The sequence below is a fragment of the Quercus lobata genome, chromosome 3, assembly GCF_001633185.2.
Source record: "Quercus lobata isolate SW786 chromosome 3, ValleyOak3.0 Primary Assembly, whole genome shotgun sequence".
In the NCBI taxonomy this organism is placed as follows: Eukaryota; Viridiplantae; Streptophyta; class Magnoliopsida; order Fagales; family Fagaceae; genus Quercus; species Quercus lobata.
Genome location: NC_044906.1, coordinates 20,646,845 through 20,668,200, shown reverse-complemented (window position 1 = coordinate 20,668,200; position 21,356 = coordinate 20,646,845). Strand labels below are relative to the sequence as shown.

The 21,356-nt window shown below is 42.8% G+C and overlaps 1 pseudogene across 1 annotated transcript; it reads left to right on the top strand.

The window, feature by feature from the left end:
- The first annotated feature begins 16,949 nt into the window (after positions 1 to 16,949).
- On the top strand, positions 16,950 to 19,802 carry LOC115978763 (annotated as a pseudogene). The gene has a single exon (XR_004088860.1). The product of XR_004088860.1 is annotated as a receptor-like protein kinase FERONIA (transcript).
- The last annotated feature ends 1,554 nt before the right edge of the window (positions 19,803 to 21,356 follow it).

Here is a 21,356-nt window from a genome sequence, read left to right as displayed (position 1 = left end):
AGCTCAGAGAAAGAATCCTTTAAGCTTTAAGGGAGTTTCATGACACCATACATCACTCCAAAAACTAACTCTAGTACCATCTCCCACTTCAAAAAAATAAACCTTTGAAAACATTTTTCTCTTTTGATTGGTAGTTACATGTGCACCTAGTAGGTCTTGAACCCACGACCTCACACTCCATTTAGTTATTATGGGAGAAGGAAGTTCCAGTTAATCTATAGCTCATTGGCAAAATAAACCTTGAAATCTTTTCCCAAGTCCTCATATTTTTCCAAAAGTTCACCCCTATATGTCCTAGTAACCATTAAGTTAGTCCAACTGCCCCTGAAAGAGCCATACTTCCTCACAACTACCCACCCCCAAGGTGGTAATCGAACCATGGTATCCTCAAATTAAACCAATTCCGTGACTATGGAATCTCTTTCCTTTGAAGTTTTTGGGTATATTCTTTTAATAGGTTGGGTTTGCTGGGTTATGGATCCGAATTGCCATCCCCATTTTGTGTGGGGCCTAATGGGCCATTAATTACTCCTTACTCTTTATCTTTAACCTATTTACCATCAGGGGCCTCCATACCCATTTTGGATTTGGATGTGGCCCACCCGTTTATTATTTTGGTCAACACTCACCATACCCACAACAGGGGTGGCCTGGTTGCTTGTGGGCCTAGTTTCCTTCTTTTTGTTGATACTAGCCCTCTGACCATTTGACCCAATACCAACTTAATATTTAGGTTAAAATGCAAATTTCACCCTTTAAGTTTGATTAAAATTCATTTCAAACCTCGAACTTTACTTTAGTTCAATTGAATCCTCTAAGTTTCAAATTTATTCAATTCAGATATTCTATCCAATTTCATTTAAAAATTGCCATTAAAAAAAAAAAAATTTTTCTCACATGAAAAAAATCTATAAAATTAATAAAAATACTCTATAGATTTTTTATGTGAGAACCATTTTTTTTCAAAAAATCATTTTTCCTTAGTTAATTGCATACTTAACAGCAAATTTTTAACGGAATTGGATGAAATGCCTGAATTGAATAAATTTGAAATTTAGAGGACTCAATTGAACTAAAGTAAAGTTAGAGGTCTAAAACGAATTTCAATAAATTTTAGAGAGAGCAATTTGCATTTTAGCCTAATATTTAAATTTAAATCTACCTCTTCAAATCACAGCCAGGAAGCATGCTCCTACCAAATTGGAGGTGAGTGGGACTCATTGCCCTTCTCTTGTTGATTTTCTTCTTACCGGTGAGAGATTTGTTGCTATTGGCTATGTCCAATTTGAGTTTCTTGTAGGATTGGATGGCAATTCTCATGCCCTTCTCCCTTGAAAAGGGCACCCTTTTTACTTCTCAGAAAGTGTAAAATTTCACTCAACTTGACGTTGTAGCAACTATACATGGTTGATAATTTCATCCAGAACCAATATCAAAAAGAAACATTATGAGGCATCTTAGGCCCCATATGCTTCTCCATAGGAATTCCTTTAACAACAAAGTACATATCCTATTCAGAAAGGGTTGTTTTGTCAATCCAACCTAATTGCAGCATTTCTTCGTCATTGTCCATCAACATCAATTGGCCTTCTCATTTATTCCATGGTTGTGGGGGTGATGAATTTCTAAGTTGATAGGTGTCCTCATGCTTGTGGTCTTTGGAGAAGCATCTAGATGTGCTAGGAATGTTTTAGTAAATACATTCAGTTTGAGGTTGTTTTGGGAAATCAAGTGCAATTTTGGCATGAATGTTGGTGTGGTGACCAAACTCTTAGAGAGGATTTCCCGATCTTGTTTGAGATTGCTATTGATCGGGAGGCTTCAGGGAAGTTTAACTTGGTGAGGCAATAGGGAGGGGAAAGGAGTTAGGATGTGAGTTTCCAGCATGATTTGAATGATGGGGAAATGGAATTAGTGGCAACCTTCCTTCATATAGTCACATTCCTCCTATTGAGGGTGGGGACCAGGTGAGGTGGAAGTTGAAAAAGACTGGGGAGTTTGACATTTGGTCTTTTTATAATGTGTTGAGAGGGCATTCAGTTGTCACCTTCCCTTGGAAAGGGATTTGGCAGGGTCAAGGCCTCTTGGCGCGTTTCCTTTTTTTGTTTGGACGACAACGTGAGGGAAAACACTCATTGGAGATAACTTGAGGAGGAGAGGTTATTCCCTTGTGGATTGGCATTGCATGTGTTGGTGTTATGGGGAATCAATGGACCATCTTTTGATCCACTGTGAAGGGGTCTATCATTGGTGGAGCTTTGTTTTTAGATCATTTAGGGTTGCTTGGGTTCTTCCTGAAAGAGTACTCAATCTTTTGATGGGGTGGTGGAACTGGTTGGGGAAACAGTCGTCTAACATTTGGAATTTGGCACCTTTGTGTTTGATATGGTCTATTTGGAGGGAACAAAAAAATTGAAGGTTTGAGGATATCAAAAGCTCAAGGCTTCAGCTTTTTGCCTTTTTTGTAGGCACCTTATTTGATTGGTCTTAGGCTTGGGAACTCACATCTAGTGATTCCCTCTTGATGTTTGTAGGTTCCCTTTTAGCTTGTACATAGTTTGTGTTTTCTTTGTACTTTAATGACATTTGTATGCCCTTTTTGCACGAAGTAGTCTTTTTTGTGGCTCTTGTAGACACCCTATGTATTTGAGCTTCACTTTTTTTTATTCAATAAAATTGTTATTGCTAGCTGATTTATATGACAATGAATTTAGGCTTTTTAATCATTACATACATATAGAATGTATTTAATATTTAAATTTGGAACCCTGAGTAATTTTCTTAAGGGCCATTGCTACTTGAGCCATATGTGGGGGGAAATCGCATGTGTGGTTCTTGGAGGGTGGCCGGATGTGGAGGTGGGAGAAGCTAGTAGGAGCCATCCTATTCCATTAGCATATTTTGGAACTCATGTCTAAAACCCACTAGCATGTGATCTTTTTTGTGTTTGCCAACTCGGAGTTCATTTGAGACCCTGCACCTAAAGCTAAAGGTTAAAGCTGCCAATGTTCACAAATTAAACAATAAAATATTTTGATGTATTACTATTATCACATTTGAAAATTTCTTTTTACGTCAAAAAAAAAAAAATCTGAAATATCTTCTCATAAAGCATTCACAATTTTTTTTTTTTAGGAAACAATAATACTTATTAGAACTCATGAACATGAAAACAATATATACAGTTTTTTAAACAGACTTATAATATATTACATAACCAGAGTATCACTATAAAAGGGACCAACCTTTATAGTAGTAGCCTGTATTATAAGGATTGAAACTCTAACACACACCATCAATGTGGAGCATTCACATTTGAGGATGTAAAAAAAAAAAAAAAAAAAAACACAAACGGTTTCTCTCTTCTCTTTCATCTCTCTTTCCTCTATTCCTTTTTGTCTAAGGGTGTGTTTGGTTGGAGTGAAAATAGGGAGGATGGAAAATAGGGAGAGGAAAATATGGTGGAAAATGTTGTTTTCCACTATTTGGTTGGGGAAGGAAAATAGGAGAGATAGAAAACAGGGGAGAAAGTTCTCCCCTGGGCCCACTTTTTTAATCCTCCCAAATCAGAAGGAAAATGCGGAGAGAAAAGTGTTGTGAAAGCACTTTTACACAAATACCCCTCACCTACCTCTCATTCATGACCTTGACTTGACTTTTACCTATTCTCATCCTTACCTTCACAACACACCAACGTCCAGGTTCTTTCTTTCTTTTCTTTTTTTTTTCTTTTTTTTCCTACCATGTATTATGTACATGTCTTTTGGAAAAATGTAAACTTTTTTATTTTTTATTTTTATAAAGTGCCTTAGCTAAAAGGGACCTTATAATAATTGAGGGGAGAAAAAACAAATAAAAACACTATTTTATGTACACTATAAATTTGTATGACCCCGTTTTTGCCCAATTAAATTTATATGTACACTATTATAATTTTTACATTATAATAATAAAAATAATAATATAAATTTATATGTATGATGTGGAAAATTTTATATTATTTAATGAGTACAAATAAATTTATTTCTTATATTTTATGTAACAAGGGTATAATAGTCAATTTATATAAATTACATTTTTCCATCCTTCTCTTTTTTTTCTTCAACCAAACAAAAAAGTTTTCCACTCTCCCACTTTTCCACCCCTCCAACCAAGCACACAAGAGGAAAACCAAATATTTTCTATCCTTAAATTTTTTCATCCCCACAATTTTTCATCCTTCCACTTTTCCACTTCTCCAACCAAATGGACCCTAATTGTCTCTCTCTCCAATAATATATATATATATATATTTATTTATTTATTTATTTATTTATTTATTTACAAACCATGTACAGTAAGTTATATTTTTGAGAACTCACCATTTTTTACACCCAATACTAATGCATTAGCAAATAAAAAAGGTATCATCAGGACGAGGCCATGCTTTGGCTTGGGGGCAACGGCCCCCCCTAGAATTTGGAAAAGAAAAAATAGTATATATATTGTAAGGACTCGATTTGTAACGAACCGTAACAGTGTTGGGTTCGCATGTAAAAAGGCCCAAACAATATCATTTATAGAGCGTGGGTTTGAAAGGCTAGACCTTAATCACCAGACGGCGAGTCTTTTCGTGGTGTTCCTATATGGTTTAGATCGTGTTCACCCTGGGAGTCTTTCTCCTAGAGGCGGGTTGGGAGGCTCTGATTTTTGGCCGTTTTTCCCAGCCCCTACTCTGGATTGCTTATTTTTCCTTTTATACTAGCCTGTGTTCCTTATCCTTCGTCCACGTGTAAGATCGACATTTCAAGACTGATACTTGTCCCATCAGCCCATACCCAGAGTGGTTGGGGGTGGTTGTAAAAGCTGGAGAGTATGGCTCTGTCAGGTGCAGAGTATTAAATGGCAGTAAGGGCTGCTTTCCCTGGTCGTTAAACTATCCAGGGTGTCCTTCCCTATTGACGTAGATATTTTTAGATTTTTTCCAGACTGTTTCTGTTCCGTTTTTTTCCTTCCTTCCAGGGGGACCTCGGACATGCCGAGGACTGATTCGTCCTCGGCTGTGTCCCAGGACTATTTTGTACTTGTATTACCTATCCTGAGCTATAACCCTCCTCGGCTCGGACCTTGGGCCCCAATGAATAAATGGGTCAGGGCCTCAAATCATTGGACCCCACATATATATATATATATATATATATATATATAGGTACTAATTTAGCATTTTTTTCAACAAAATTACACTTACGCTCCCTTAAAAATAGCAAGTTCCAAAAAAAAATAAATAAATAAAGCTCAATAACAAAATCACCAATAGCAAAGTTACAAAATAATTAAGCCCAATCTACCAATTTTACCAAAGTAAAAGAAGCCCAACCCTTTAAAATTTTAGAAACAAAACTAATCTACAAATTTAAAGTTTCAATCCTTCCATCATATTCCCAAAGGAAAAAATAAAATAAAAATCCCTTACTCAGAAAGAGTGAGAGACACTGAACTGAAAAGAAAGGCAAAGAGGTAGAGTCATTATAACACAACACAATAGCAGATTGAGCATACATATACGTGCATAATTGATGTTTTGAAGGACACTTGAGAGAAAGAGAGAGGGGGTTTACCGTGGATGAAATATAGAAAAATGAAGAAGATGAAACAAACTTAACAAAGAAAGAGAATCATGCTGAAGAAGGAGAGGGTAGAAATAATAATGATTAATTGTGTGGATATGGAAAAGGTAGAGAAAAAAAAAAGTCTAGAAGATAAGGAATGGGTGGAGGAGAATAAATCAGGTGAAAACAAAAACAAAAGGCTGGCTTGTAGGTGGGTCAGTGGTGGGAAACGAAAAACTAAAATAAGGATTATATAATTCTAGTTCAAATATAATGTATTTTTATATTACTATATATTAGGTTAATATATTGATATTATATAATGTACAATGTGGGGACCGGTCGGTTAATGGGCCCGTAGGGTTTGGAATTGATTCAGGGTTGTGGGGCCTGAGGCCCATCCAAGGACGCGTACCCATCCGAGGATGCCATACTCCTCGGCAGTATGCGTCCGAGGATGATCGCGTCCGAGGACAATTGGGACGTGGTCTTACTGCGATCCGATCCCAGAATTAGGTCACCATAGAGGATAAGAGTAACCGACTACGGATGAAAGAGATAAGGCCAACAAATATCTGTAACAACAGCTGCCTCCGCATTAATGACCTCTCAACCAACCCTCTGGCCGCATTAATGTGGAGGTGATACCTGAACAGTAAGGAAGCAGCCTTACAGTTGCCCATAGGAAGTTCCCAGGGGTGCGAGATGGGACAGAAAGAAATCCTCCGGACCCAACCTACACGTGTGCGGTAAGGATGGAACGCAAAGGGGAGTATATAAACTAAAAAGAGAACATGAAAAAGGGATCGAAACAAAAAAAGAAAGAAGAACAAGAGACGTAAACAAGAGAGAAAAAAGGGAAAAGAGAAAAAAAGGAGTTGTACTAACTGAAAAACTTTGAACGTTCATGAAAGTGAGTCTTTGGAGGATAGATCACGGTTAACCTAGTTCTTTACACCCACGCTCTACAAATCACATTGTCTGGGCCCTTTACGTGCGAACCCAATACTGTTTTGGTTCGGTACTAAATCGTGTCCTTACAATTGGCGCCGTCTGTGGGGAGAGCTTGTGTTAGCTTGTATAACCTCTAATACAACGTTTTCGATGGAAGGAGTGGAACTGCCTCACCCCGTAGCAGGGCTGCATCAAGATGATGTCAACCCGCATCAGGCGGAGTCAAGGGGCTCTCAGCATGGTGGTCCTCGAAGGAGTCCCGAACAGAGGGAAGTCCAGGAGGGGAGCATACATACTACTCATACCACAAGAACCCGTACACGCGGGAAGAGTCACGTTTCCCACGCGAAGCATGATGGGGATCTGCATCGTGAGATTGCGGACTTGAAGACAGAGTTACGCCATGCACGACGGGAACGTTCACCACCTCGTTCCGAACCATCATCCGGGGAGTCGGATGGAACCAGTTACAGGCGGAGGTCGAGGACTCCGCAAAGCGAGACTTTCTCCTACGAAGAGGAGCGTCGCCATAGGCATAGGTGTAAAAGTCCAACTAGCAGGGGCTTGGGAAACGATGCGATGAACAAGGCGTTGAGTCAAATTTCCAGATCACCCTTTACAAGAAGCATAGACGACGCTACCCATCCTCGGCGGTTCAATCAACCTACGTTCTCTCTGTATGATGGCCATTCGGATCCGGTGGAACATGTAAGTTATTACAGCCAGAAGATGGCTATTCATTCTAGGGATGATGCTCTGATGTGCAAGATTTTTCCATCGAGTTTGGGTCCAACGGCGATGAGGTGGTTCAATGGCTTAAGGGCCAATTCTGTTGGATCTTTCAAAGCACTGACCCAGGCTTTTGGCGCTCGCTTTATTACATGCAGCCGAACTCCTCTGCCTCTGGGCTCCTTGTTGACTTTGTCTATGCGAGAGGGCGAGACTCTCAAGAGCTATTCGGATAGGTATTGGGAAATGTTTAACGAAATAGGGGGGAAGAATGACGCTGTGGCTATAACCACTTTCAAAGCCAGTCTCCCAACTGACCACGACTTGAGGAAATCCTTGACGGGCAAACCTGTCACCAGTGTGCGCCAGCTGATGGACAGAATAGAGAAGTACAAAAGAATAGAGGAAGATCAACTTCAGGGGAAAGGAAAGGCCAAGGTGATCCCTCAGGAGATAAGGGATTTCAGGTCAGATTGTTACAATAATAACCGACCAAGGAGGGACTTCGCTGGGCAGTCGGCCTCGGCGGACGCCCAGGTCGTTAATGCAGTGTTTCGGGAGCCTGTTCAGCAGGTTTTGGAGAAGATAAGGGACGAGCCATTCTTCAAATGGCCGAACAGGATGGCGGGAGAGCCTACAAAACGCAACCCGAGTTTGTATTGCCATTACCATCAGGACCATGGGCACACGACAGACAACTGTAGGAATTTATGGGACCATTTGGAGCAGTTGGTCCGAGAAGGAAAATTAAAGCAACTCTTGCACCATTCCAGCGGAAGGGCGAGCCAGGCAGGTTCCGAGGTGTGGGGGGATGCTTCATCAAGGCTCCCCCAGGGAACGATCAATGTTATCTTTGCGGCCCCGGGAAGAATTGGTTCTTGCCCCACAAGAGTGTTGTCGGTGTCTCGGTTCCCCGCTGAGGATCGTTCTCAAGCATCGAAGAGGGCCAAGAGGCGTGTCCCTTTGATTTTGGGTTTTTCGGACGAAGATTTGGTTGGAACTATACAACCCCATGAGGATGCCTTGGTGGTCACACTGAGGATTAGTGGGTACGATGTCCGAAGAGTGATGGTTGATCAGGGGAGCGCAGCGGATGTGATGTATCCGGATTTGTATAAGGGGCTAGGTTTGAAACCGGGGGACTTGACAACCTATAATTCCCCTCTAGTCAGTTTTGAGGGAAGGTTGGTCATTCCTATGGGGCTAATCAGGCTGCCTGTGCAGTCAGGCACGGAGGTGGTGGAGGTGGATTTTATTGTCGTAGATGTTTATTCTCCATATACGGCTATCTTGGGCAGACCTTGGCTTCACACACTTAAAGCGGTTTCATCCACCCTACATCAGAAGGTGAAGTACCCATCTGGAGACCAAGTGCTGGAGATAGTAGGGAACCAAGCGGCTGCTCGGCAATGCCAAGTAGCGGCCATTCAGCATCGGCTAGAGGCAGAAACCTCGGCTACAGCCGATAATGAGTCATAGCAATTAAAGCCCCCAACGTCAGGTTTAGACATACCAACCAATGGGGTGGAGTGTGAAGATCTGGAAAAGGTGATTGTTGTTGATGATCCAGAAAAATTCTTCCGGGTTGGGGCTAAACCGCGTCTGCAAGAGAAAGCGAGTTTGCTGGAGTTCCTCCGAGCCAATGTGGACGTCTTTGCATGGGACCCGTATGAAGCCCCAGGAGTAGACCCAAGTTTCATTTGTCACCGGCTCAACGTGAACCCTGCCATTCCCCCCAGGAGGCAAATTCCTCGGCGACCATCGAAAGAGCATGCCGAGGCAGTCAGAAGTGAAGTCGCTAAGCTGAAACAGGCTGGGGCTATCAAATAGGTCTTTTATCCCCAATGGCTGGCCAATACAGTGGTAGTAAAGAAGAAAACAGGGAAATGGCGAGTGTGCGTTGATTTCACCGATCTTAATAAGGCATGCCCTAAAGACCCATTTCCTATGCCCAAGATTGACCAGTTGGTGGATGCGACCGTGGGCCACCCTAGGATGAGTTTCTTGGATGCCTTTCAAGGATATCACCAAATACCGCTGGCCGCCGATGATCAGGAAAAAACCGCTTTCGTGACCCCGATTGGGAACTACCATTACAAGGTGATGCCTTTCGGCTTGAAAAATGCTGGATCTACCTACCAACGCATGATGACGAAAATGTTTGAGCCACAGCTGGGCAGAAGTATTGAAGTTTATATTAATGACATGGTCGTGAAAAGTAAAGTAGTAACTGAACATGTGGGGGACCTTACTAGCATCTTTGGGATATTGAGAGAACACAAATTGCGCCTGAATGCTTTAAAGTGCTCCTTTGGTGTAGGCTCCGGGAAATTCTTGGGGTACATGGTGACCCATAGAGGAATTGAGGTGAATCCAGACCAGATTAGGGCTATTAACGATTTGCAAGCGCCTCGGAATCCAAAAGAGGTTCAGAAGTTGACTGGGATGACTGCTGCGTTGAACCAGTTCATATCTAGGTCGGCTGAGAGGTGTCGTCCTTTTTTCCGCCTGCTACATAAGTGGCAAGGATTCGAATGGACCAAAGAGTGCGCTGAGGCGTTCCAGCAGTTGAAAGACTATTTGTCCAAACCACCGATCATGTCTAGCCCTGAGGTGGATGAGGTGTTGTATGCCTACTTGGCGGTAGCTCCTCACGCAGTCAGTTTCGTCTTGATTTGAGAAGACAATGGCGTTCAGAGGCCAGTTTATTATGTAAGTAAATCCTTCCATGAAGCCGAGGTGAGATATCTATCATTGGAAAAGGCCAAACTGGCGGTGGTCCATGCAACACGCAAACTTCCGCACTATTTTCAAGCTCACACTGTAGTTATTTTGACCCAATGGCCTCTTAAATCTATACTTAGAAGTGTCGACTACACCGGCAGAATTGCCAAGTGGGGTACGATTCTGGGTGCTTTCGATATCAAGTACCTGCCCCGCACCTCTGTAAAGGGTCAAGTTCTCGCCGATCTGGTAGCTGAATTCGCTGAGTGCCCTGAGGAAATTAGTAGGAATCAAGATCACATGGATGGAAAATCGGTTGGCGTGATATCCGCCCAAGGAGGGTCTGTGTGGAAAGTGTACGTGGATGGGGCCGCAAACCAACGGGGGGCCGGATTGGGATTGGTTTTGATATCCCCTGAAGAGGTCATCATCGAGAAATCGTTTAGGCTAGGGTTCTCGGCTACTAACAATGAATCAGAGTACGAAGCTTTGATAATGGGAATGAGTATGGTCCGTAAAATGGGTGGAAAGGCGGTGAAACTGTTCTCGGACTCGAGGCTGGTCATCGGCCAGGTTACTGGAGAATTGGAGGCCAGAGACCCAAGGATGCAAGGGTGCCTGGACCGGGTTAGGCAAATGCGAACTGAGTTCGAATCTTTCGACGTATTACATATTCCACGAGGGGAGAATACCCACGCTGACTCCTTGGCGACCCTTGCCACCTCCTCAGCACGAAATTTCCCTCGGGTAATTATCGTCGAAGACTTGTGTACTATCACTTCACCAGAGAAGGGGGTTTGCCAAATCCGTCAAGTTAATTCGTCGCCAAGCTGGATTGACCCTATATCAAAATTTCTCGAAAGTGACACATTGCCTGAGGATAAGGTGGAAGCTGAGAAAGTACGAAGAAGAGCACCTCGGTACTGGTTATCCAAGGATAAAAAGCTGTACAGACGGTCTTTCTCTGGACCATACTTGCTCTGCGTGCCTCCTGAGACAGCAGAATCAATCCTGGAAGAGTTGCATGAGGGCATTTGTGGGAGCCATACAGGAGGGAGGTCTCTATCATACCGAGCACTAACGCAGGGTTATTGGTGGCCGAATATGCACAGAGAAGCGCAGAAGTACGTTAAGAAATGCGACCAGTGTCAAAGATATGCTCCGAATATCCACCAACCAGGAGGAGTTCTTAATCCTCTCTCAAGCCCTTGGCCTTTTGCGCAATGGGGGCTGGACATTGTCGGCCCTTTTCCTAAAGCTATAGGAAACAAGAAGTACCTGCTGGTCGACACAGACTACTTCACTAAATGGGTTGAAACTGAGCCCTTAGCGAATATCAGGGACGTAGATGTGAAGAAGTTTGTCTGGAAGAACATTGTTACGCGATTTGGAATCCCACGAGCTCTTGTTTCGAACAACGGGCTCCAGTTCGATAGCAATGCCTTTAGGAAATATTGTTCAGAACTGGGAATAAGAAACAGATATTCCACTCCGGCTTATCCGCAAGGCAATGGGCAGGCTGAAGCTGTTAACAAAGTTATCGTCAATGGGTTTAAGAACAGACTGGATGACGCGAAAGGGAAATGGGTGGAAGAGCTGCCACATGTGCTTTGGACATATCCGACAACTCCCCGATGTTCGACGGGGGAAACTCCCTTTTCCATGACTTATGGGGCCGAGGCCATTATTCCCCTGGAAACTGGATTCCCAACGTTAAAGACCAGTGCATTCTCTTCGAGTGATAACGATGCGATGCTGGAAAAAAGTTTAGACCTGATTGAAGAACGAAGGGAAAGCGCGATGGTTCGGCTGGCTTACTACCAGCACAAACTCAAGCAGGGCTACGACAGCAATGTGAGGATGAGGCCGTTAGCCATAGGAGATCTGGTGCTGAGAAAAGTCCTGGGGGCCACTAAGAATCCAAATTGGGGAAAACTGGGACCCAATTGGGAGGGACCATATCGGATTACTTCTGTAGCAGGAATAGGGGCTTACTATCTAGAGGACCTAGATGAAAAACCTGTACTCCATCCTTGGAATGTAAATAATCTCAGAAGGTATTATTATTAGTAAGAAGTTTCAATTCAAATATTCTCTTTTAACTCATGTCAAATATGCATCCTGTAAATTTTGCATCCTGTCATGTCATACTGAATTGTTAAACAGAAACTAGGTTATGCCAGGTCCTCGGATCGCAAACTTAGTGGAAATTAACATCCTATCATACTGAATTGTTAAACAGAAACTAGGTTATGCCAGGTCCTCGGATCGCAAACTTAGTGGAAATTAACATCCTATCATACTGAATTGTTAAACAGAAACTAGGTTATGCCGGGTCCTCGGATCGCAAACTTAGTGGAAATTAACATCCTATCATACTGAATTGTTAAACAGAAACTAAGTTATGCCAGGTCCTCGGATCGCAAACTTAGTGGAAATTAACATCCTATCATACTGAATTGTTGAACAGAAACTAGGTTATGCCAGGTCCTCGGATCGCAAACTTAGTGGAAATTAACATCCTATCATATTGAAATGTTAAACAGAAACTAAGCTATGCCAGGTCCTCGGATTGCAAACTTAGTGGAAATTAACATCTTATCATTCATGCTGTATTGTTAAACAGAAATTAAGTTATGCCAGGTCCTCGGATCGTAAACTTAGTGGAAATTAACATCTTATCATTCATGCTGTATCGTTAAACAGAAATTAAGTTATGCCAGGTCTTCGGATCGCAAACTTAATGGAAATTAACATCTTATGATTTATATTAAAACATGGAACAAAGGTTAACTTATGCCAAATCCTCGGACCATAAACTCGGTAGAAATTGATCTTCTAAGTTGTATATTGAAGTACTAAATGATAAATATAATTGTGATGAATTTTTCTAAATCATAAACTTGATGAAAATAATGCCCTATGGACACTCATTATGGAGTCAGAAAGAGAAAGTTTCGAATGTAAGATTGGTGTGCAATGAAAAAGGTGGTTAAAATGAGCCCATACAAAATTACAACGACAAAGCAAATGATTGTGAAGGTAACTTGGAGCTGTTAGAACGGTAAGAAAGTAAGCGATAAAGCCCTCCATTAAGTGTCTATTTAAAGTTACAAATCTACTTTTCTACTTTCAATTAGTAATACCCCCGGTTGATAAAACCGTGGAGTCCAATTCTTGTTGAAAACTCTGTGAGGCCGTCTCTGCCTTCGAAGCAGTGTTGGATTTGTTTGGGGAAGCTCCTGGAGGGGAATTTCGAGGCAAAACCCCCTCATTAGGATTAATAGCTGGTGGAGGAGTATCAGCCTGGTACGGTTGAGGAGCTGAGGAGCGTATCGCTTCGGGATAATATACGTTCTCTGGCTTGCGTAGCTCAGACGAGGCTTCAACCCCAGCAATGTTAAGAGCCTCGCTCCAGGTTCTCGCGCAGTAGATACTGCACACCTCCGGAACCTCGGCTCTTAAAGCTTTCTCCGTTTCAGCTACCCCAATTTCGTAGCCCCTCTGCTCGGCTTCATTCGTTGCCTGTTCGAACTTGTTTTTCGCTTTCTCGGCTTGTTCTCTGAGCCTTTCAGCTTGCTCCCTTAGCCTCTGAGTTTCTTCTAAATGCTTCTTAAGAACAAGAACTTGCTCCTGAGTCTTCTTCAGCTCGGCATTCGCCTCGCGCAGAAGCTTTGCTTGTTCCTCGGCCTGCTTCTGGTAGCCTTCTGATGTCAGTTCAGCACTCTTGCGAGCTTCTTCTTCGACCTGTAGTTTCTTCCTTGCGTCGACTAAATCCTGTTCAGATTTGGACAAGGTCTGTACAGCCGTTACCCTTCTTTTCCTTTCGCCATCTAGCTGATTGGAACAAGCATTGAGCATCTCGTCTAGCTTGAAAGTATTTTGAATGATTTGTAAAAAATGGAGGGGTGAGGCAGCATTATGGATTAATAAAAAGTACGCATGAGTAAGTAACAGTTATAGAATGATGCAGTGTAAAAGACAGCTTCTCACCATGCCCAAGTATCGTTTGTTGTCAAGGATGATTTGATTCTTCCTCATATTCTTTATCTCAGCCATATCCTTTGGGAGCAATAAGGCCTCCTCTATGGCCGAGGCTACATGACACCCAATGCCGCCATTATAGTCCCTTATAGAGGCATCGTCTCGCAGGGGCTCCCCGCCGAGCATGGGAACTGGCAGCCACGCTTGTGAATCAGGATGTGGGGAATCGGGTTTCTCATGGCCCCGCGTGGAGGGATGCCTAGTTTTCTGCTGCTTTGCAGCTCGTTGGGCATCTTCCTCTCGAATGGGACGAGACTTGCTCGCGTCTGCCACCTCCTTACCCTTCTGATCCCTGCGTTTTTCCTGCTGGGCAGCGCTGGTTGCGGAGATGATCGAGGGGGGTGGTGAGGAACGGGAGGAGGAGACCTGGCTGGGAGAGATGAAGCCAGGGATGGTACTGTTTTGGCAGGTGCAGACTTTCCCGGTGGACCTTCCATCAGCTCCATCAAGCTTTGCTGGGGTTTCCTTTGTATCCCCATCTCGTCAGGATTTTCCTCGGGGCTTATGGGCTGATCGAAAATCCCGAAATCTTCCGCGGATTCAGATACTGTTACGACGTTTTCCTTGTCTTTTCCCCTTTTCCTTCTCCTATTGGTTCCCTTTTTCTTAAGGGAAAATGAGGGTGAAGAAGGTCCTGCCGAGACGCTGGCCACGAAAAGAGGTTCTGTGAGAGGTGTGTGTTTGGGAAGTGGAATACCCTCCGAAACAATAAACCCTTCGTAGGCAACGCTGATACGGTGAAGCCGAGGATCGCGTGCCCTAATCACGCACTTCGGCGCCTGAAAGCCAAAAGAAAGGGGGGTATAGCCAAGAATTAAATGTGCTGCCCGTAACTGGCCATCAGCCTCGTTCACGTATATTTCAGCTTTCAATAACCTATCTAGGCTCGCCTTATTGACTAATCTGAGATTGGGCTTCGTGTAGCGTCTATCTGCAAAACCGTTGATTCTAAAGTTAAAATTGTGATACACGAGAATAATAAAGGTAAGTAAAATGCGTTCGTGAGCTAACTAGCATAGGTCTATAACTTCGCACCCACCTGGTGTTCCCTCTACTGTGGGGCAAGGTAGACCATCATGCCATTCTCCAGAAAAAATAAGGAAATCCTCTTTTAGGTTCTTATTTGAAGTGGGGAGGTACTGAATTAGTCTTACTTCAGGATATCTCGACTTGAGATAATAGTCCTGGTCAGCTAGGCGGTGAAGGCTGTACACCCAATTCACGTCGTGATGGGTTAGATTTAGATCCATTCCCTGATTCAAAGCGTCTACACTTCCCAAAATCCTAAACATATTGGGAGCACATTGAGTAGGGGATAGCCTAAAAAAGTTGAGGTAACCCCTGGTGATACTACCCATGGGAATAGTCATCCCGCCCTCAATAAAAGCAATCATGGGGATAACTACCTCCCCGGTTTGCCTGGCATCAACCCACTCCCCTTGGGCTGCATACCTCAACCCCACCGTTGGAGGAATCTTGTACTTAGAGCGGAAGTTTCTAATACCCTCCTCGGAGTCAACAAGACGTCGAAAGGGATTCTTCTGTTTCCCCATTTTTCTAAAAAACTTAGTAGAAAAGACTTTTTGGCTATAAACAAAAATGGTAGAAGCTTCAAGAGGACTTACAGGTTCAAGGGAAGGACCTCGGACAACGTACGATTATTTGTAATCGCCAGGAAAATAGCGAAGACTGGAAGAAGGCAGATTCGATGTATAAGCTCTGGAACCACGTAATCATCAAAGGTAAGGTGCAGGTTTAATTAGGGAACGCCTTTATAGTCATGTAAGGACTGTGAGCGGTAAAATTCCCGCTCACAAGATAAGAGGAATCCCTTGCCGTTCGATTTAGATCTCACCGTCTAACGTGGGAGACAAGGGAGTTGTCAGAATTTAATGCTGCCAAAACCGGGGTACTGAAGCGTCAGGGGCATGCCCCAAAACGCGCTCAAAGCGCAGGCTTATGACGTCAAAATCCACCTTTTCTCCCGAGGAATCGAAAAGTAGGATTTTGAGGGGCTATTGTGGGGACCGGTCGGTTAATGGGCCCGTAGGGTTCGGAATTGATTCAGGGTTATGGGGCCTGAGGCCTATCTAAGGACGCGTACCCATCCGAGGATGCCATACTCCTCGGCAGTATGCGTCCGAGGACGATCGCGTCCGAGGACGATTGGGACGTGGTCTTACTGCGATCCGATCCCAGAATTAGGTCACCATAGAGGATAAGAGTAACCGACTACGGATGAAAGAGATAAGGCCAACAAATATCTGTAACAACAGCTGCCTCCGCATTAATGACCTCTCAACCAACTCTCTAGCCGCATTAATGTGGAGGTGATACCTGAACAGTAAGGAAGCAGCTTTACAGCTGCCCATAGGAAGTTCCCAGGGGTGCGAGATGGGACAGAAAGAAATCCTCCGGACCCAACCTACACGTGTGCGGTAAGGATGGAACGCAAAAGGGAGTATATAAACTAAAAAGAGAACATGAAAAAGGGATCGGAACAAAAAAAGAAAGAAGAACAAGAGACGTAAACAAGAGAGAAAAAAGGGAAAAGAGAAAAAAATGAGTTGTACTAACTGAAAAACTTTGAACGTTCATGAAAGTGAGTCTTTAGAGGATAGATCACGGTTAACCTAGTTCTTTACACCCACGCTCTACAAATCACATTGTCTGGGCCCTTTACGTGCGAACCCAATACTGTTTGGGTTAGGTACTAAATCGTGTCCTTACATACAATAAATATATATGTTAAAGTAATGATAATTTTAAAATGGCATACCGATATTAACTAGTACAGAAATATTTTCTCCCTTAAATCAAATTGACTGATTGATTTATTAATACTAATTAGAGTTTTTTAATATTCAATGATAATAAAAATTAGAGTTTCATAATAATTTTTTTTTTTTTATACTTCAGCTCACCTTGACTCGGAGTCCTGGCCCGTCCTTTACATCATACGCACTCACTTTGTCTCTGCTTCAATGGGCAAGGGAAACCGAAGCAACGCGTATCTTTGGGCCACCCTCCAACCATGTTTCACATCTCTCTACATCGCCTTCTTGCTGCACCACGTGACCAGCACGGTCGGCAGCAACTCTCCCTTTCCTTACATACCAGAGGACGAAATTAACCTTGACTGTGGCTCCTCCGGCAATTCGACCGCACTAGATGGTCGGACCTGGATTGGAGACGAGAATTCTATATTCTTCCCAGTTGAACATCTTCAAAACAATGCATCTCTAACTGCAAGCGTTGTGCAGCAATCCTCCTCTGCTACCCGAGTACCCTATACAACAGCCCGCTTATCTCTCTCCCCATTCAGCTATATATTCTCATCAGTCACTGCAGGCCAAAAATTGGTTCGACTATACTTCTACCCAGCTACTTACGGCACCTTTGATCGCTCTAAAGCCCGATTTTCTGTCAAAGCTGGACCTTTTACTCTTCTTCGCAATTTTAATGCTGCGCTTATGGCGGACCCTGATTATGATTCCGGCCATGACACCATATTTAGAGAATTCTGTGTCAACATCGAGGAAGGTCAGAGGCTGAACTTAACCTTAACTCCAAGCGATTCCAATTCATTTGCTTTTGTCAACGGAATTGAAATCTTGTCAATGCCTACTAATCTCTATTACACTCCGTCTGATGATCAAAGGCTCCCTTTTATCGGCAAGAGCAGCCGTACCGAGTCGTTAATGGAACTGCTCTCGAGATGCTATACAGAATAAATGTTGGAGGGAGCTTCATCTCACCCGCCAGAGATACAGGAATGTTCCGTAGCTGGAATTCGGACTACAAGTACTTGACAGAAGATTTAACATCTGAGCTACCAGTTAGTACTATTGAACTAAACTTCAGCCAAATACCTCCGTACACTGCACCGGAAGAAGTCTATAGAACTGCCCGCACTATGGGGATCAACCGATCCTCGAATAAGTTATACAATCTCACTTGGCAACTTCCCGTGGATTCTCAGTTTGATTACCTTGTTAGGTTACACTTCTGCGAGTTTCAACCAGAGTTTAAAGCGGTGGGCGACCGACGATTCCTCATTTTCATTGCAAATCAAACCGCTGAGAGGGCAGCCGACGTGATAAGATGGAGCGGTGGGAGTGGGGTTCCCGTATATAGGGACTACGCTGTGTCGATGTTTGGCATAGAAAGCCAGAAAAGAGTGAACCTCTCTATCTCCATCTCTTCAGATCCTGAACGGTACAGTGGTGCAATCTTGAACGGTATCGAAATCTTCAAAGTCAACGACACCAATGGAAATCTCGCCGGACCCAACCCCAACACACTTCCGCTGACCCTTCCAACGGCAACAAAGTCAAATAACAACAGAATAAAAATAACGGCCATCGTCGGTGGCGGAATTTCCGGCATTATTGTTCTGTTGATTCTCGGATTCTTGATTCTCCGGCGAGCCAAGACCAGTTGGCGTTGGCGGCGTCCATTTTCTTTCCAAACTTCCAAGTCAACAAAGACTCACGGATCATCGCTACCGTATTTGTGCCGTAACTTCTCATTGGCTGAGATTAAAGCAGCCACCAAAAACTTTGACCAAAATTCCATTATTGGTGTTGGTGGGTTCGGTGACGTGTATAAAGGGTACATACACGTTGATGGTGAGGCCACCCATGTTGCGATCAAACGGTTGAAACCCGGTTCTCAACAAGGGGTCCAAGAGTTCAGAACAGAAATTGAGATACTATCACAGCTCCGCCACCACCATCTCGTTTCTCTAATAGGATATTGCAATGATGGCAACGAGATGATCCTTGTGTATGATTTTATGTCTGGTGGGACTCTTTGTAGTCATCTCTACAACACTGATAAGAGTCATAAGACACCTCTTCCGTGGGATCAACGCCTCCAAATCTGTCTTGGTGCGGCACGTGCGTTAAACTACTTGCATATAGGTGCAGAGCACCCTATCATTCATCGTGATGTCAAAAGCACAAACATTTTATTGGACGAGAAATGGTCAGCCAAGGTGTCCGATTTTGGATTGTCAAAATTTGGTACTACTAGCACGTCCAAGGCCCATGTTAGCACAGCTGTTAAGGGTAGTTTTGGGTATTTGGATCCGGAATATTATCGACGCCAACAGTTGACAGAGAAGTCTGATGTGTACTCTTTTGGTGTGGTGTTGTTTGAAGTGTTGTGTGCAAGGCCACCCATCATGCATACGGTAGAGCACGAGGAGATAAGTCTAGCAGAGTGGGCCCTGAAATGTTATCGCAATGGTAAGCTTGGTCAGATTGTTGATCCATTATTGAAGGCTGAAATTGAACCAGAGTGTTTGAAGAAATTTGGCGAGATTGCAGTGAATTGTTTGCATGACAATGGAACCGAACGGCCATCAATGAATGATGTGGTGTGGGGTCTTGAGCTCGCATTGCAGTTGCAAGGGAGTGCAGAAAAAGCTATCTTCCATGGGGAGCAAAGTTTTGCTAGTAAGGAATATCAGGATGGATTGATGTCGATGTTTTCTGAGATTATGAATCCTAGAGGTCGATGAAAGATATGCTAGCTAGCTGAATTTTAAGAGTTTTATTTGAGTGATGATTGCAACCTTGCAAACTAGCACAACAATTCATTTTATTTCACTTATTATTATTAAGCAACATCATAGTGGTAATGCAGATATCTGATAAGAATACTTTATAAGCATAAACTTATCAGCGTTCTTATTGCAGTAACATTCAGTTGTATAAAATTATAGTTGTACGTTTTTCTAGGACGTGACATAGAATTCTGTAGTTTTGAAGACTAGAAAAGTGTAATCCGGTCATTTTGGAGGAAGAAAAAAAAAAGTGGAATCCGGATGTTTAACATTAAAAAAATTAGTTAATTTGAATTTGAATTTCATGCAGTCCTACACATTAATATTTGCTCATAACTTATATATATGATGATATATGTCTATATTTAGAGTTGCAAATTCACATAAATCAATCCCATAAGGAGGTTTGTAAAAACCCTAAGAATTTAAGTGCTACAAAATAAATGGTTTACACACAAAATGGGTAAGAGCATTAACATCGAATGTGCTAAATGCTAAAAGTTTTAGCATTTTGCACACCAAATCGAAATACCAAATAACACACCTCATCAAATGTGCTAAAATCCAATTTCTTTTTTGCAACATGCTACAATACCATTCTACTAATAAAATGGTACTGTGGGGTCAGAGAACTTATGATCCGGCCCACGCTCTATTAGGGCTTGGGGCCTGTGCCGAGGACAAATGGGGAAAGGCCGAAGTGTCGAGGGGAGCAGCCGAGGACGACCCTGTCCTCGGAATTCCAGGACTTCAAGGGGAAGAGCAACGTCTCGATGAAGGCCGCCCCCAAAAAGCCCTCTGAAGGAGATACGAGTAGAATGGGACCCACGTGGGGGTACGGTGCAAAACTGGTTCAGGGTAAATACGTCCCCTCCGCATTAAATGCACCCGCCAGCATCCTGACCATGTTAATGAGAAAAGACGCCTAGATAGGGTGACTTCGATCATCGCAACTAACAGAAAGCAAGGAGGGACAGCTGATGGGACGGGTACAGAAGTAGGCACCTGCCTGACCAACAAGTGGAGGGCTAAGATCAACTAAGAAGGGCTATATAATGTAAAGGTTAACGCACCAAGAAAGGGGCTGGGAAAATTATTCGCTCAGAGAATTTGATATGGGATTACAGCAACCAAATGCCACTATACAAGAGGCTCATTGGAAGATCCATTTGTTAATAGAAAAGTCAAAGAAAAAGGGAGAAGAAGATGAAAAAACAAACAATCAAGCAAATGTTGACGGCATAATTTATACTTAGCCTGAGTGCGCAACAAAGAATTCTGAATTCTGTAATTTTCAATTAACGAGGAAGACCATAATATTCAAAGTCTATGGAAGATCCAAATCAGTAACCAAAGTCAGTGAAACTTTAACATAATTTAAAGTCAGTGGAACACTGAATGTTTAATAGATTTTTAGTCTTCCAAACATGAAGCATTTTTTTAAGTTATGTTCACATATTAGTGGAAGGCTAGAGATGATATAGTAAAGAAATGTAAAGTGTCCAATCCAAGTAGACGAGAATCATGAGCTTTCAGACCTAAGAAGTATGCATAAGAGTATTTCGTTATACTTGTCACCAACCCCCTCCCCCGGGCACGGAAAAAAAAAAGTTTCAGTAAAATTGGGTTCTACAAATTCGATGTAATAACTTAAAAATAAAAAAATAAAAGAAGAGAAATTCAATGTAATAACCTGGTTATCCTACATTTCTAATAACGATATTTAACAAATTTTCAGAAATTTT